The sequence below is a fragment of the Coccinella septempunctata genome, chromosome 3 (assembly GCF_907165205.1).
Source record: "Coccinella septempunctata chromosome 3, icCocSept1.1, whole genome shotgun sequence".
NCBI lineage: Eukaryota > Metazoa > Arthropoda > Insecta > Coleoptera > Coccinellidae > Coccinella > Coccinella septempunctata.
Window position 1 is genome coordinate 21,074,010 of NC_058191.1, and position 17,431 is coordinate 21,091,440.

Below are 17,431 nucleotides of genomic sequence, written 5' to 3' on the forward strand. Positions count from 1 at the left end.
TTCAGGTGCGTGACACACAAATTGGAAACATAATTGTATCAATTTTGGATGTCGATTAATATGCTCTGAATTTGAATATTTCTTGTTTTCAAATACTTTTCTAGGTTATATTTGTATATTCCAGTTCTGTGATTTAAACTACAGAAATCTTTTGTGACCAGATATTGAGCTGCATCTGGACTTTCAAGGCCTCCTGGGATGTGAATCATTCTTGAATGGACGAAAATTCATGAAAATTTGATTTCCATAGAAACGCTAAGAGAATAAATCGAAAGATTTTGAAGTTTTAATGATTATTTCGTGCAATATGTAACTTTATATTTATATTTTTCACAGTTGTACAAAAAATAATGTTTATATCATAGGTGCGAAATTCTGTAGCAACCTCGAGGTAATCTTTCCAGATAATTTTCCTCTCTGTTGCTATAGATTCATTTCTTGGCCTTGATATAGAAATAACTATTTTCATTTATCAAGTATCGGCCATATCAAATCAATATTTGAAGAAAAACCAGCTTTTTGGCCACCTGGTATTTCAAGAAAATCTATACCCCATTCACTTTTATTTTAGCACTCTGTTGGCCATGGAAATTTGACACATTTCACTCTGTGTAGTATGAAAATGTGGAGTTATAACATAACGCTTGTCAAAACATTTTTGGGTTTTTTCATCACAATGTCGAATAACTTCGGAAAATATGAAGTCGAAAATATGTGACGAACATAATTGAGGTTTATACAAACTGATTAGAGACATAACAAATCTAGTTATTTGCATGGAAATTACAAGTGATCAGTTTTTAAATATATTTATGTTTGCTATGGAAGAAAATTGAATTATTGACACATTATATACAGTAGCTTGACGAGAGTCAATGAGGTTATCCTCCTTGGCCAAAAATTGAAGACGTTACATCAGTTGTAGATTTCAAAGAAGTCAACCCGAAGATGAAATGCATTTGATGCATTGGGAATGGGTATCTCTGAAAGGAATTAACGCATAATTACAAGAAAGTTATTTCATGACAATATCAAAATATAAGTCGTTCAGATGAAACAATAATGTTTCATCTAAACGACTTATATTTTGATATTTATATAAATAAATTCACTTACATTGAACATGTCCGCTACCGTCTGATATGTTGTAGATATTAGAATATCAGGGTTACCTACTGTTTGAATGAGCGGACCTGAATTCTAAATAGCAATTCCTGAAATCCCGTCTTCTCTCTTTTTCAATCACTTTCGGCATTTTTGTAATATTAATTGATATACTTGTGGCAACGGCGATATGACATTAACGACATTTCATGAGGGCCACCCTTGATCAATTCTAGTTACAAAAACTTGAGAAAATTATTTCATGGCCAACCGAGTGCCAAAATAAAAGTGATGGAGTATAAGTATCTATGCCAGCAAATGAAATTTTTAATCAAAGGAGATTTATGAATTTGTCCCTCTATTGACATATATTTATGGTATACTTAAGAAAACTTCTGCTAGAAATGGGCTTATAGGGTTACCCATAATAAGTCCTTCATTTGATGGATGAAATTCATTATCGAATTGGAAATAATATTTAGGGACAGACAAATATTTGGTTAGTATATCCATTATTTCGTTGCGGATAATTGTATTCACATTATTCTTGTAGAGATGTTTTTCAACTAACCTGTCTGTGTCATCTGGAGGAATACTTGGAATAGATTTTTAACATCGAAATAAATGAATTTAGACTGGGATAGTTTCCCTTGAATACGAGCTTGATACTCCCTGATACTTTCAGGGAGAAATTGCGATAAATCTTGTTTAAATGGATACATTTTTCGGAAAATTTTATGTATAGGACAAAAATGACGGAAACCACTGGTCTTACAAATCGAAACACAACAATGAACGAGCTTAAATACTAAATATGTCAAAAAAACGTCTAGGAAAAGCAGTCAACAGTCTCAACAGTCAAAAAATAAGTCTCACCAAGGTAAAAAACCAAGAACAGGAACAAAACAAATCGAGAAAAAGAAAGGCAGAATGTCATCGGATGTACTTACACGAAAGTCTTCAAAAACAAATTCAAAAATTCAGCTGATTAAAGTCATGTTATATGTAAGTGATCTCACTGTTCACAGTGAACTCAGAAGAAAAATCCTGTAATATGATGTTTGGAAAAAATAAGTGGAAATGTCAAATATTGATTTTCAAACATATTAGAGAAGACTGAGACATGTGGCGCATTTAAACGGAACCGGAGTCAACAGGGAAACAAGGGACCATTGAGAAAACATTACGATAAAATAAAATCGAACAGAGTCCCTTCATTGGTCGTTGGAGATATATCCGATCTATTCAATACAGTGAATGGGGTATTTTCCTAAATTTCAAAATATATGTCATTAAAAGCCTTATAACTCGAATATATCGAAATATATTCTTTTCGAATTTGAAGTGTTCTCTTATGAATATTCTACGTCATTTTTACAATCCGGCATCGAGTCAATAATGGTCATAAAAATTTTGTGATCATCATAGACTTAATAAATATCAGGTTTGGTTATCACCTTTGACAAGGAAAACAAACAATGCATAGAAATATCAAATAATGACACAAAATGTCATTCGTTGTAAGAAGGTATAGACACAGATTATAGAAACAATTTTTTGTGATCGGTGGATATAGAATTCTAGCATATATCTATTATATTCTATATCGATAATGAGGCAGAGAAAAGTGAAGCCAGCCCGTAGGGTGAATCGACTTCTGCGCATGTACAGAAATATTAAGAATGAAATGATTTTACTTCACAACCATTCGAATATTTTCGACCTTAACCTTTCTATTCAAATTAATCCCTTCAACCCCCCGCTAGTACCCCCACTAGACAAAGGGGAGAAGGATCTAGGCACAGCAATTATGCTATGCACCCAAAATCAAGTAGTAAACAAATGCGTTATATTCTTGGAGTCCCGTGGAAGTACAGGATTATTGGACAAGCCAATCCCCAGGAATTTTTTCAAATGCAGTGTAGGTTAGACCATGTGTTCTTCCAAAATCACTCCAATCACAAAGAATTTCACACTTATATCACGAACAAATACATACGACTATAATGTAGACTAATCAGAACTAATATTTTCTTAAACAGTAGCAATGTACCTAATAATGATTTTTGAGTACAGTAATCATCCCGCAGTGACAACCATTTTGGAACTGACCTTAACCTAACAATATGTTGATATTGGTTTGAATCAGGTTCAAACTCAGGTTTGCAGTACGTAGTACTTTATTTTATCATTTTATTTCTAATAATTAGAAGTCAAAATTCATGAAACTTCATCATATTGCAACACTAGACGCCCGGATTCATAACAAAAGTGAAATATTATGTGTATTTCACAGAAAACATGCGGAGATCAGAGAGATTCAGCACTGAATTGTGAAATATCTAAATCGACATCTATATCTATAAAGCTCAACAGTAGTTACCAATATCAACAAGTTTCTCATCTTCTAAATATTCTTATTGCCCAATTTATTATTGTATTGCAATAGGTATTGCTTTTATTGAAGCATTGCTCTTTTAATGAGCACTCTGTACTTTTAAATATAATATAAGAACATGTTACATTAAATGTTGAACCAATAATATTTTTTATTGAGTATGGAGTAGATTTACAAGAGTTGAAATTCAAGAGGTGAGATAAGTATGATGTGTACACGTACACACCCAATGTTGAAACTGGTATGAAACACTCGAAACAGTATTATAAAACGAATTTGTTATAATGTCACTCTTGGGTTTACGGACAATACAATTCCTATTCGGGCATTCAGCACTACTTATTATTTCACATATCATTATAGGGTGAATACACGGGTGAATAGTTTTTATGCATTTATTTTATTTGATTTCTTTTCGTTGATTCATCTGAAACTTGAAAAATAAAGGAAACATTCTCTATGAATTCAATATTCATTAACTTTCGCCTCATATAGAATTCTTCTCAAAATTTGTACAAGAAATTGAAATAAATCATCATTCGATTCGAATTCATTCAATCATTCAACGTCAAAGATGAAAACAACCTAACCTAACCTAACCTTTTTTTTTTTTTTTTTTTTTTTTTTTTTTTTTTTTTTTTTTTTTGCCCACGAGGTAGGGGGAAACCGATACCGGCTTCTCCGCAGCGGGCTGTGTAATACTGCGGATTCGTGTGGGGCTCTCACCCACCAAAACCCCCTCCTCAACAACATAGTCGGGGTCTCAGGGACGCTGACCCGTACGACTAAGTTGCTGTGTTCCAGGACAACTCGTATCGACCAAGGCGATTGGTATTTACGGGTTGCAGCTAGGTGCGCATATCCCTCCCTTACCCCCTTGGAAATAGGAATTGGGGGGGGGAGCGAAGACCCAGCCTTACGCTCTCACAGTTTGCAGTCCCCGCAAAAAAACTTGTGGGGCCCGCTGACTGGCTTGAGTAGTTCCCTGTATGTCCCCCTGGCTCTGGCTACGGAACTCGAGCTGTCCGGGGTAGATCCTCGGAAGGTCTTGACCCGATCCGCTTTATATAAGTCATCGCCCAGACAGCCTATTTACAGCAGATCGTTCGCCCTGGTCCCTCGGAGATTGCGCAGAAAGGTTGTGGTATCTGTCAGACAATAACGGTACCCCTTGGGTCTCCTCCGAATCCGGAGATACCGGGGGCCAAGCGAGTCATAGTTTCTCCAACGTATCACCGCGAACTATGTCCACCCGGTGGTTCCGAGGGGGAAAGTGAGACGTACTCCTTGCGGCCACGCTCGGATTCCCGCCGTGATGGACAAGTCGTAGATCCGAGTCGAAGCGCTAACATTGCTCCCTGGGTCTTCCCCGTGTCCGTGAACTCGAGGTGCCAGGAAAGCCATAGTTGCTTCTTGCAAGTGGTACTAACGATACTTCTTGGGTCTACCTCTTGTCCGCGGACTAGAGGGGCCAAGAAAGCCATAGTTAACCACGCCACTTCCTCCTGCGAACCCTCCGAAGCCTTTTCTCGATAGCTCTGTCTCCGGCAGGATGCCTAGACTTTAGCCTTAGGATTAGAAGGATTTTGGGTTCGGGATATTGCGATGGGAAGCACTAACATTGCTCTGTGGGTCTACCTGAAGTCCATAGATTTCAGGGGCCACTTAAGCCATAGTTACTCCCCATCCAATTTAGAAGTTGATCCTGTTGGAAGCAGTCTTCTCTGTTTCCCACTGTCGGTTTCGCTGTTTCCTGTAACATAGAAATCTTTGTAGTGAGGAACTCATCAGAGATCGGAACACAACAGTGAAGTACTAACAGTTCTCTCTGGGTTTACCCCGAGTCCATGAATTCATAAACTCTGGGAGCCAGAAAGTCATAGTTACTTCCTGTTGCTGTTGGTCATTCTTAGTTTTCATTGCTCCCCTCAAAAACAAGTCTTGAGATTCCTCGCAATTACTTAAGCCCGTGCACCACGACAAGGTGATGACCATCGCACGGGAACCTAACCTAACCTAACCTAACCTAACCTAACCTAACCAATATCTTGATTGTCATTTTCAAATTTCTAATGGGGAACTCTAACGATTTGTCAAAATCAGCTAAGCGTTCGTTGCCGTGGGGCACACAAGCTTTTCCCTCCATTGATTCGCATGCTGTTTTGTTCGAGTATTGTGTTTTGTGCATGTTTTTGGAAAAAATGTTCTTCCTGACGTTAGATTAGAGTGATAACACTATAACTTTCTCAGAAATGCCTCTTAATAGTGATAATAAAAAGCTTTGTGTGCCCCATGGTAACGAACAATCAGCTGATTTTGACAAATCGTTAGAGTACCCTATTCGAGCAAGTGGGTTCCTCCCAACTATTTGGCTTCACTTTTTGTCGTAGTCTAGAACGCGTGTTATCAATATTGGTATATAATAGATATATGAATTCTATACTTCATTTAAATTATACCCATTCCTAACCACTGCATCATATGCATTTCATCTTCGGGTTAATATTTTTGAAATCTACAACTGATGTAACGTATTCAAACTTCAGCCAAAGAATATAACGAACATTAACTCTCCTAAAGCTAGTGCATATTATGATATTATACTGATCTCTTGTATTTTCCATGCAAATAACTGGATTTGGTATGCCTTCAATCAGTTTGTATAAACTTCAATTATGTTCGTCACATATTTTCCGAAGAGACATTGTGATAAAATACGTAATAACAGAAACTTTTACATAGAACGGGCAACATAGCGTTGATTTAAAATCCAAAAATGTTTTGACAAGCTTCATAACCCCACATTTTCGTACTATACAGAGTGAAATGTGTTAAATTTCCATGGCCATCCGACTGCTGAAATAAAAGTGAATGAAGTATAAATATATATTCTTGATCAGTTCCACTGTTGTCGAATTATCAAAAATTACTAGACTTTGGTAAAGGCATTCAACGTCACAAGCTTTTACATATTCGAATATTTACCAAGTTTCGAAGGGTATATTTCTGAAATTTCTGAATTTTGAAGCGAATCTTTCACGTGTTAGATAACTAATGGAAAAGGGTTTCCATAAATAATCTTAAATACAATTTTGGAGTTTTAGGAAACTTGCCCATTCAGGCTCTCAAAAGTACTTTACAATATACATCTCCTCCATGACAAATTGTCAGACACCAAAAGCACACGAATGTGAAAGTCTATCTATCTTTTTTGATTTTATGTCGGTAAGTTTTACTGAGAAATGCGTTCCACTATCATGTACAGCAGTTGTAGTTAGAGAAACCAATTCGTGGCATCGGCATGCACCAGCAACACCACCAACGCCTCGCTCGCTTTGCTCGCTCTGCCATAAACATTTGTAGTCGTCCATAAAGACCTAATTTATGTCGAAACTAATCAAATTTGATTTGATTAATTCAATGACAGACGTAATTCTGCATGTCGTTACCATGGGTATATCATCGTTGAAGAAAATTTAATTTACTCTTCAACAGTTGCGTGCTATTTTTTCCCGCACTCATTTCCGTGCGGGTAAGAAAAAGCATGCGTTTTTGACTCTTTGCAACTTGAGATGTGTGCAATAAAAAGGTGGAATGCGCACGCTTGCAGAAAAAAGTAATTATTATGGGAAAACATTTTTCACTCTGTTGGGCATTCAAGCCACTATTCATTCAACAAGCTCTATTTCTTGACATTTCTACACTTTATTATTTCGAGCATAACTTCTGAATTCAGTTAGCTTTATAAGTGAGCCCGAGGAACTTCGAATTGAACAAATTCAAATTCTCAACATACTCATACTCATGACGGATTTTATGTGACACATTTTCAAAAAAGGGAAATATAGAATATGCTCCCTCCTCTTCCATTACCTCCATGGCAAGGATGGTCGTCTCCTGGTTTTCTGAAATCGCCTTATTTATATGATTGGTGATGATGATGATTATACGTGGGAAAGAAAGTTTTTTTAGAACATAATGAATTTTTATTTAGACCCGGAAAATAAATTTCAAAAAGCTTCCGAATAGTGATCAAACGATTCAACCCTTAATAGAGAGAGTTATTCAAGTTTCATTAAAGAATAAATGCGACCAGTATCGACATATTTATATCATCATATCAACATCTTCTGGGCAAAGCGTATTATTATAATTTTGAAGTTCCTCACACATTCTCGGTTCACTTCTTTCCTTTTTGGATGAAAACGCACAAGTCCTTCTATTACTAGTACATACGAAATTTCGATCCTTTCAAAAGTCTGTGACAGTGACAGTGACAGACGTGACACATATATTGGCTTTGTTCGAGGTGCAATTCTGAACCGGTCAGCGAGAAATCCAAATCTCCAACGATACAAAAATAACGAAACAATCCGTTATCACCTACCAATATAGAATATTATTCTTTGTGCATTGTGCATCATTCATAATCGATTCTAATGATCAACTTCTAGATTTGTTATGGTTCGCAGTTTTCTCTTCTGAAGTAGTATAGCTTGACTCTTTTGACCATTAAGCTTGATTTTCCACTATTTGTTTCGTCAATATCTTCTTGTACACTTCGTTCTATGACTTCTTCTTCACGTAAACATTTCTATTTTTCAGATAATTTCTGATCAGCTTGCATAGTTTGATCGATTATGCAGCACATCTAAGCTTATATTCCGTCATGCCACACTCTGTCGAATGCTCTGGAGACGTCTAGTAAAACAAGATCTGTAACTTGTTTATTCTGAAACCCTTCTGTTATAATTCTGTGAATATTAGTAATTGTTGCTCCGTTGAATCCGAACTCTGCTGGTATGAGGTTCAAGTGTTCGGTTTCTTCAGTTGGCCTCTTGGCTATAACTCGCGCCGACAACAAACTTATCGGTCTGTAGTTTTGTGGAAATTTCTTCTCTTTGAATGGTTCGTTGAACACTATGACTTCTTTTGTTTTCCACTCTTTTGGGTAGAGTTCAGTTCTCATAATTCCATTTGCAGTATTTGTCAGAGCAGCTATCTCTTTTCTAGGTAGTTTTTTTTTATCATTCCTCATCCTATCGCCACCGGGAGCTTTTCTCTTTTGCAAATTTCTGATTATCTTCATGATTTCAGATGACATTGGGTTTTCTATTTCAGCATTTGCTGGTGATTACCGCTAAGAACGCGCAAACTGCTCAAAGAAAGCCGAAACACGAAATTTAGTGTTTCCCAACGTGTTTCATACTACATATATTATTTCTAATTTTGAATAGGAATCACGGCGGTCAGTACCTCAAAATTAACTCAGTGAAATTAATGAATTAGACAATATTCAAATTAATTAGATTCAGACAAAATATAAGGTATAAAAAAACAAAGTAATCAATAGCTGGCAAACCTAGTATGTTTCCACTTCATCACAGATGTTACATTTCCACAAACCACTGAGCCAGCGATGCGGTGATGAGTTACAGACGGAACGTCATATTTGACATTGTCTTTCTTTCATCAGAAAAGTTCCTAGTGAAATCAAAATGCTCAAAATTCACAGTTATAAAAATATACAAATATAAACCGAAAATAGGAAAAACTGCCAAAGAAGTAACTCCAGAAGATAGAATAAGACTTATGATGCAAATTTATTCACTGTGAGTATACCTACCATTTTATAATTCAGAACTATAAGCTATCGGATTCGACAATGAGAAAATAATGACGTCTACTGAAATTTCTCGCTGTTCTACGGAATATTGGTTTCGTCAAATTTCATGTAAATATATAGGTCGATTAGCACAACTTCAGCTGAATTGATGCTGACAATGTAACAATATTTGTAGCTCTTGGCTACAATCAACTCATTGTGAAAACTGAAAGTTAACACAGAAAAAGGCAAGTTTCTGGAATTGTGGATGCTAATGCCTAAAAGTATAAACCTTAATGTGAAATGTAAATCCTCCACTCAGGTCATAAATTTTTCAAGTGAATTTTCGATTGGAATTCCGACGGCTCCAGAAAGAATAAACCTTTGTATAATAAGTTGAGGCGGAGGAATGACAACGCTTTGCTCACAAAGAATTTGTAGAATGATAAGAACACAAACTTATCGATTTTATTTGGTGCGTATTGATTCGAAAAATGTGATTTTCTTTGCCTATTTTATACCAACTTGTTCGATGGGAAGGAGAATTATCTTGAATGCATTTCGAATGAAAAAGTGTCCGGAGAAACTAGATATCGAAAAGTTATTTGATTGATAGTCGACATGGCCCTAGAGACCTAGAGACCTAAGCCATATCTTCGCGATTAAGACGCGTGAAGGCGTCTTTAAGCGGTGCTATTCGAGCGAATAAGTCATGACGTCAGTCTTTAAGACGCTTCAAGCGGAACCTGGCGGTCTCTGGAGAGCGTCTGTGTCGTCTTAAGCGGAAAGAGGTAATATAAAGAAGAAGGGACAATATGTTGTTTATATCGAATTTGATTTGAATTCCTTCTAGGGAAGAGTGCTTTTACTACCAATAATGCACTTTATGCATTATCATTTAGAATAAATAAATAGTTTTCAAATAATAGCCAAAGAACAGAAATTGAAAAATTCACAATTCGATTCGCTGTCTAATGACAACGACAGATGACTCAACCATCAGCGATATTCTATTTTTGCGACAACAAAATTAATGAGGTCACGCTTAAAGACGCTTTAAGACATCGATTAAGACGCTTAATCGCCAAAATATGGCTCTAGTAAGGTCTCCCCTAAGGCTGATGTCTAAAACACTGGTGTGTGCACTTGTCACTGTTTGCGAGCATCGACATTTCAGCAAATCGGGGATATGGGATATGGATCAGTTTCGTGGCGGCGCCACCATGTCATTTGCTTCGTTCTATCCTTGTTCTACCAAAGGAAGTCCAATGGTAGTCTCTCGTTTTATTTTTGCGTTGATATCGAATATCGGTCAACGAGTTCAAAATATGAACTGGCCCATTTTGTCAGCTGTTACAGAATACTTGTGATTTACAGTTTAATTTTCGTTGTAAAAACAAATCTGACAATATTCAACATACTCATAAGTCGCAGGAAAGTATTCAAATTATTTTCAAATATCAATTGACAATGCTCTGTCAAATTCTAAACGGCGCTACCTACAGTAGGAAAAATGAAACTGATCCGATATCTCCGACAGAAATGGAACAATTTTACACGTAACATAAAAAAATTATGAAATTCAAACCCACAATCTACAACTGCAGTCAACGCTCTTTGTCTAATTTCAAGTACTGAGGATAGAGAGAGAGAACAATCGCTTTTTGCAGAACATAGATAATAATTTGTCCCCTCAATTATGTACAAGTAGTTCATGTTTCAGTCAACAGATGAAAAATTCATCTGACCTAAAATTTTTGGCGTTATCCGATATTAAGATATTCGCTAGGTCAAATTTCACTAAAATTATTTGGAGTGATCATTGCGTCAGGCAATTCACTATAAGCATCTACCACTTTCAAAATATATTACTTTTGAAAAAAAATCAGCATAATCTACATGCATTCGGTATCATGGTTTCTCTGGAAATTCCCAAGTCTGTAATTGAAATTTTAATGGTGAATTTTTTACAACAAAACAGTTTAGCTACACAATTTTTAATCTGACTTTCAATTTCATAGAAGATCTGTTTTTCTGGATTTCATATTGTTTCGGGTATTTTGAGGAACAACATAGCCCTGTATTAGGCTATCACGAATTCCATAAGGTGAAGATCTACGACGATACCTCTCCATTGCAGTGTTAACATTTGAGGGTTTTGCAAGATGAGTTGGGAATAAGACAAAGGAGGGGGAATGAGGATATTACAATGAAATATATGACTTCAATTCGGTTGCTGAAAGAAGGCAGACAAAAGATGTTTTTTCATTGCTTTACTGAATTCATGAGATTTTTCAATCCGATGAGGGACATTTGCCGAAACGCAGTACCTATCTACCCAATGAGGTAGATTTACCGGCTTGAATATTAAAATTTCAACATTCCTGAAATTGTTTCTCGACTTCTTTGTGATCATTCACATCTCATAATCCGCGAGCTGGCGACGAAAATCGGCAAGAGTTTTGTAATGGCTCATATTTAAACATTAGTTAGTTTTGGTGGTGTACATGAGTCAGAACCCACTGTCAAGGTCAGGTAGTGGAACAACTGGCGGCGACGCTCTTTGATTTATGTAAAATTACAATATCCGCACTTTGGGTGACTGCTGACTGCCTATGTGGTCTGACTATTTTATTCTCAAATAATATATGATATTTGAGCAATAAATGCATTTTCAGCCATTACAAATCTGAAACGACATCATTAAGGCAGCAACATCTGTGGGGTACTGACCCACCGCGTTTCACTGAAATAAGGTCTGACCACTTTCTCCAGTTTTCTGTTCTAGCTGAGTGACTATTTTCAAAATAGTTGCAGAGTATCATAGATTAAATTAAAATATAGATGGATCACTCTGACAAGTGGCGCCACCTATTGTTATGGTACACTAATCACAAAAATTATTCTGAATTTGATCGTTAGGTATCAGTGCATTTTGAGCTTTCGATCGTTATCACTCGTGAATGACCGTGATCTCCGCCGAATATTCAAACGACTAATAAAGATATCTATAGACCGACAGATGTATTTTTGATTATCTATCAATTTACGAATTGACATAATTTTCTAATAAATTATTCAATAGGCGAAGCGAAATATCTGCTAGAGTGAAGTCGTGCTGTGTTGTTGGGTGCAAAAATCGTGATGCAAGAAGGTAATTTTGCGACATTACATTGAATTCAAAAGACCTTAAAACCTTTATTGAACAAGTTCATAGGATGTTCGCTACTTCCCCAAAGTACAATTAAACATCGCCCTACAATACTCTGGAGGAGGCAGGGTTTTCTCACTGAGGTTTCTTCTCTGAGCTCTTGTATCATACGCCGAATTATGTATGGTACCTGCTCATTCCATCAACCTCTACTGAAACTTTTTCATGTCATACAACATACAATCATATGCTTTATTGTTTGATATTCAAAAATGTATTGCTGATATTCAATAGAATATGCGTATATCTAATATATAAAATTCTCGTGTCATAGTTTTCGTTACCGTACTCCTCCGAAACGGCTTGACCGATTTTGATGAAATTTTTTGTGCTTATCCGGTATCTATGAGAATCGGCCAACATCTATTTTTCATCCCCCTAAATGTTAGGGGTAGCCCACCCCTAAATTTTTTATTTCATTTTTTGGACAAAATTTTTAATTTCTATTTTTTTATGATACAACATACAAAAATACATACAATCCTCAATTTTCACCCTTCAACGATCAACCCTTATTTTTTAATAGCCATTTAAGTAATTTAATCATTTTTCCTCTCCGGTCGAAAACTGATCAATCATCATTTAATTAGTTATCCCCGCCAGATGTCTACAGGTGTCACTTCTGACCCAGTAAACAGCACGAACGAACGAACGAACGCTAGATGGACTAACAAAAAATATTGTTCACGCTATAGCATTAAGAGATTGATATTGTTTAATAGTGTTACTGTCGTAATTGTTTAATTAATGATATATAATTTTAAGGAATAAATTATAATAACCTAAAAATAATGTTTGCCTTTTGTTATTTTTATATTCCCTCATCGTTCACAGCGCTCCATGCTTATTTCACGCATATACCACATTCTTACATACATACAATATACACATTCTAACATACATACATACTTACAATAAGTAAGCTATTTTTTGTCTACACTAGAAATTACTAGGAAATTATTTATATGGCAAAACAACGTTTGCCGGGTCAGCTATCTATGAGAATCGGCCAACATCTATTTTTCACCCCCCTAAATGTTAGGGGTAGTCCACCCCTAAATTTTTTTTTGTATTTTTTAGACAAAATTTTTAATGAAATGAAAGGTTTAGCGGCATGCAGACAGGAATTGAATTCTGAAAAAAGTACCACCCAGAGCAGGATTCGAACCTACGCCCCCTGATTACCGGTCAGGTACTCTCCCAACTGAGCTACCCGGGCTGACGTGAGGATCCATCTGCATTGTCTGGCTACCACTATCCCCAGAATTCACATGTTAGTATTATCACTTTCGAACTCCGGCGTTCGGAAGCGATTGGAAATGTTAAAGGTGGAGGGGATACACATTCGCTTTCAATGATCTTCGGGATTCAACATATCCATTTCCCGGTGCGTCGTCGACATATAGCGATATCAGCGGGGATCGGATGCGAACCTCCGATCATTGAACAAATTAAGCCGAAAATATCAATTGTGATGATAGTTTAGTGTCTGAAAATATAATGAAATGAAAGGTTTAGCGGCATGCAGACAGGAATTGAATTCTGAAAAAAGTACCACCCAGAGCAGGATTCGAACCTACGCCCCCTGATTACCGGTCAGGTACTCTCCCAACTGAGCTACCCGGGCTGACGTGAGGATCCATCTGCATTGTCTGGCTACCACTATCCCCAGAATTCACATGTTAGTATTATCACTTTCGAACTCCGGCGTTCGGAAGCGATTGGAAATGTTAAAGGTGGAGGGGATACACATTCGCTTTCAATGATCTTCGGGATTCAACATATCCATTTCCCGGTGCGTCGTCGACATATAGCGATATCAGCGGGGATCGGATGCGAACCTCCGATCATTGAACAAATTAAGCCGAAAATATCAATTGTGATGATAGTTTAGTGTCTGAAAATATAATGAAATGAAAGGTTTAGCGGCATGCAGACAGGAATTGAATTCTGAAAAAAGTACCACCCAGAGCAGGATTCGAACCTACGCCCCCTGATTACCGGTCAGGTACTCTCCCAACTGAGCTACCCGGGCTGACGTGAGGATCCATCTGCATTGTCTGGCTACCACTATCCCCAGAATTCACATGTTAGTATTATCACTTTCGAACTCCGGCGTTCGGAAGCGATTGGAAATGTTAAAGGTGGAGGGGATACACATTCGCTTTCAATGATCTTCGGGATTCAACATATCCATTTCCCGGTGCGTCGTCGACATATAGCGATATCAGCGGGGATCGGATGCGAACCTCCGATCATTGAACAAATTAAGCCGAAAATATCAATTGTGATGATAGTTTAGTGTCTGAAAATATAATGAAATGAAAGGTTTAGCGGCATGCAGACAGGAATTGAATTCTGAAAAAAGTACCACCCAGAGCAGGATTCGAACCTACGCCCCCTGATTACCGGTCAGGTACTCTCCCAACTGAGCTACCCGGGCTGACGTGAGGATCCATCTGCATTGTCTGGCTACCACTATCCCCAGAATTCACATGTTAGTATTATCACTTTCGAACTCCGGCGTTCGGAAGCGATTGGAAATGTTAAAGGTGGAGGGGATACACATTCGCTTTCAATGATCTTCGGGATTCAACATATCCATTTCCCTGTGCGTCGTCGACATATAGCGATATCAGCGGGGATCGGATGCGAACCTCCGATCATTGAACAAATTAAGCCGAAAATATCAATTGTGATGATAGTTTAGTGTCTGAAAATATAATGAAATGAAAGGTTTAGCGGCATGCAGACAGGAATTGAATTCTGAAAAAAGTACCACCCAGAGCAGGATTCGAACCTACGCCCCCTGATTACCGGTCAGGTACTCTCCCAACTGAGCTACCCGGGCTGACGTGAGGATCCATCTGCATTGTCTGGCTACCACTATCCCCAGAATTCACATGTTAGTATTATCACTTTCGAACTCCGGCGTTCGGAAGCGATTGGAAATGTTAAAGGTGGAGGGGATACACATTCGCTTTCAATGATCTTCGGGATTCAACATATCCATTTCCCGGTGCGTCGTCGACATATAGCGATATCAGCGGGGATCGGATGCGAACCTCCGATCATTGAACAAATTAAGCCGAAAATATCAATTCTGGGGATAGTGGTAGCCAGACAATGCAGATGGATCCTCACGTCAGCCCGGGTAGCTCAGTTGGGAGAGTACCTGACCGGTAATCAGGGGGCGTAGGTTCGAATCCTGCTCTGGGTGGTACTTTTTTCAGAATTCAATTCCTGTCTGCATGCCGCTAAACCTTTCATTTCATTATATTTTCAGACACTAAACTATCATCACAATTGATATTTTCGGCTTAATTTGTTCAATGATCGGAGGTTCGCATCCGATCCCCGCTGATATCGCTATATGTCGACGACGCACCGGGAAATGGATATGTTGAATCCCGAAGATCATTGAAAGCGAATGTGTATCCCCTCCACCTTTAACATTTCCAATCGCTTCCGAACGCCGGAGTTCGAAAGTGATAATACTAACATGTGAATTCTGGGGATAGTGGTAGCCAGACAATGCAGATGGATCCTCACGTCAGCCCGGGTAGCTCAGTTGGGAGAGTACCTGACCGGTAATCAGGGGGCGTAGGTTCGAATCCTGCTCTGGGTGGTACTTTTTTCAGAATTCAATTCCTGTCTGCATGCCGCTAAACCTTTCATTTCATTATATTTTCAGACACTAAACTATCATCACAATTGATATTTTCGGCTTAATTTGTTCAATGATCGGAGGTTCGCATCCGATCCCCGCTGATATCGCTATATGTCGACGACGCACCGGGAAATGGATATGTTGAATCCCGAAGATCATTGAAAGCGAATGTGTATCCCCTCCACCTTTAACATTTCCAATCGCTTCCGAACGCCGGAGTTCGAAAGTGATAATACTAACATGTGAATTCTGGGGATAGTGGTAGCCAGACAATGCAGATGGATCCTCACGTCAGCCCGGGTAGCTCAGTTGGGAGAGTACCTGACCGGTAATCAGGGGGCGTAGGTTCGAATCCTGCTCTGGGTGGTACTTTTTTCAGAATTCAATTCCTGTCTGCATGCCGCTAAACCTTTCATTTCATTATATTTTCAGACACTAAACTATCATCACAATTGATATTTTCGGCTTAATTTGTTCAATGATCGGAGGTTCGCATCCGATCCCCGCTGATATCGCTATATGTCGACGACGCACCGGGAAATGGATATGTTGAATCCCGAAGATCATTGAAAGCGAATGTGTATCCCCTCCACCTTTAACATTTCCAATCGCTTCCGAACGCCGGAGTTCGAAAGTGATAATACTAACATGTGAATTCTGGGGATAGTGGTAGCCAGACAATGCAGATGGATCCTCACGTCAGCCCGGGTAGCTCAGTTGGGAGAGTACCTGACCGGTAATCAGGGGGCGTAGGTTCGAATCCTGCTCTGGGTGGTACTTTTTTCAGAATTCAATTCCTGTCTGCATGCCGCTAAACCTTTCATTTCATTATATTTTCAGACACTAAACTATCATCACAATTGATATTTTCGGCTTAATTTGTTCAATGATCGGAGGTTCGCATCCGATCCCCGCTGATATCGCTATATGTCGACGACGCACCGGGAAATGGATATGTTGAATCCCGAAGATCATTGAAAGCGAATGTGTATCCCCTCCACCTTTAACATTTCCAATCGCTTCCGAACGCCGGAGTTCGAAAGTGATAATACTAACATGTGAATTCTGGGGATAGTGGTAGCCAGACAATGCAGATGGATCCTCACGTCAGCCCGGGTAGCTCAGTTGGGAGAGTACCTGACCGGTAATCAGGGGGCGTAGGTTCGAATCCTGCTCTGGGTGGTACTTTTTTCAGAATTCAATTCCTGTCTGCATGCCGCTAAACCTTTCATTTCATTATATTTTCAGACACTAAACTATCATCACAATTGATATTTTCGGCTTAATTTGTTCAATGATCGGAGGTTCGCATCCGATCCCCGCTGATATCGCTATATGTCGACGACGCACCGGGAAATGGATATGTTGAATCCCGAAGATCATTGAAAGCGAATGTGTATCCCCTCCACCTTTAACATTTCCAATCGCTTCCGAACGCCGGAG

General features: G+C 38.3%; 2 protein-coding genes and 1 non-coding gene across 3 annotated transcripts in view; 2 read left to right on the top strand and 1 right to left on the bottom strand.

Moving 5' to 3' along the window:
- LOC123308932 (dopamine D2-like receptor) overlaps nt 1-17,431 on the top strand; it is a 285,090-nt gene that overhangs the window by 6,340 nt on the left and 261,319 nt on the right. The gene's annotated exons all lie outside the window — the stretch shown is intronic.
- Nucleotides 8,872-17,431, top strand: part of LOC123308933 — a 69,236-nt gene continuing 60,676 nt past the window's right edge. Inside the window, exon 1 of the mRNA XM_044891750.1 lies at nt 8,872-9,114. The gene's annotated coding sequence lies outside the window, so the exon portion shown is untranslated. The remainder of the gene's footprint in view (nt 9,115-17,431) is intronic.
- Trnat-ggu lies at nt 13,466-13,537 on the bottom strand. The gene has a single exon. It is a non-coding gene; the product is annotated as a tRNA-Thr (tRNA).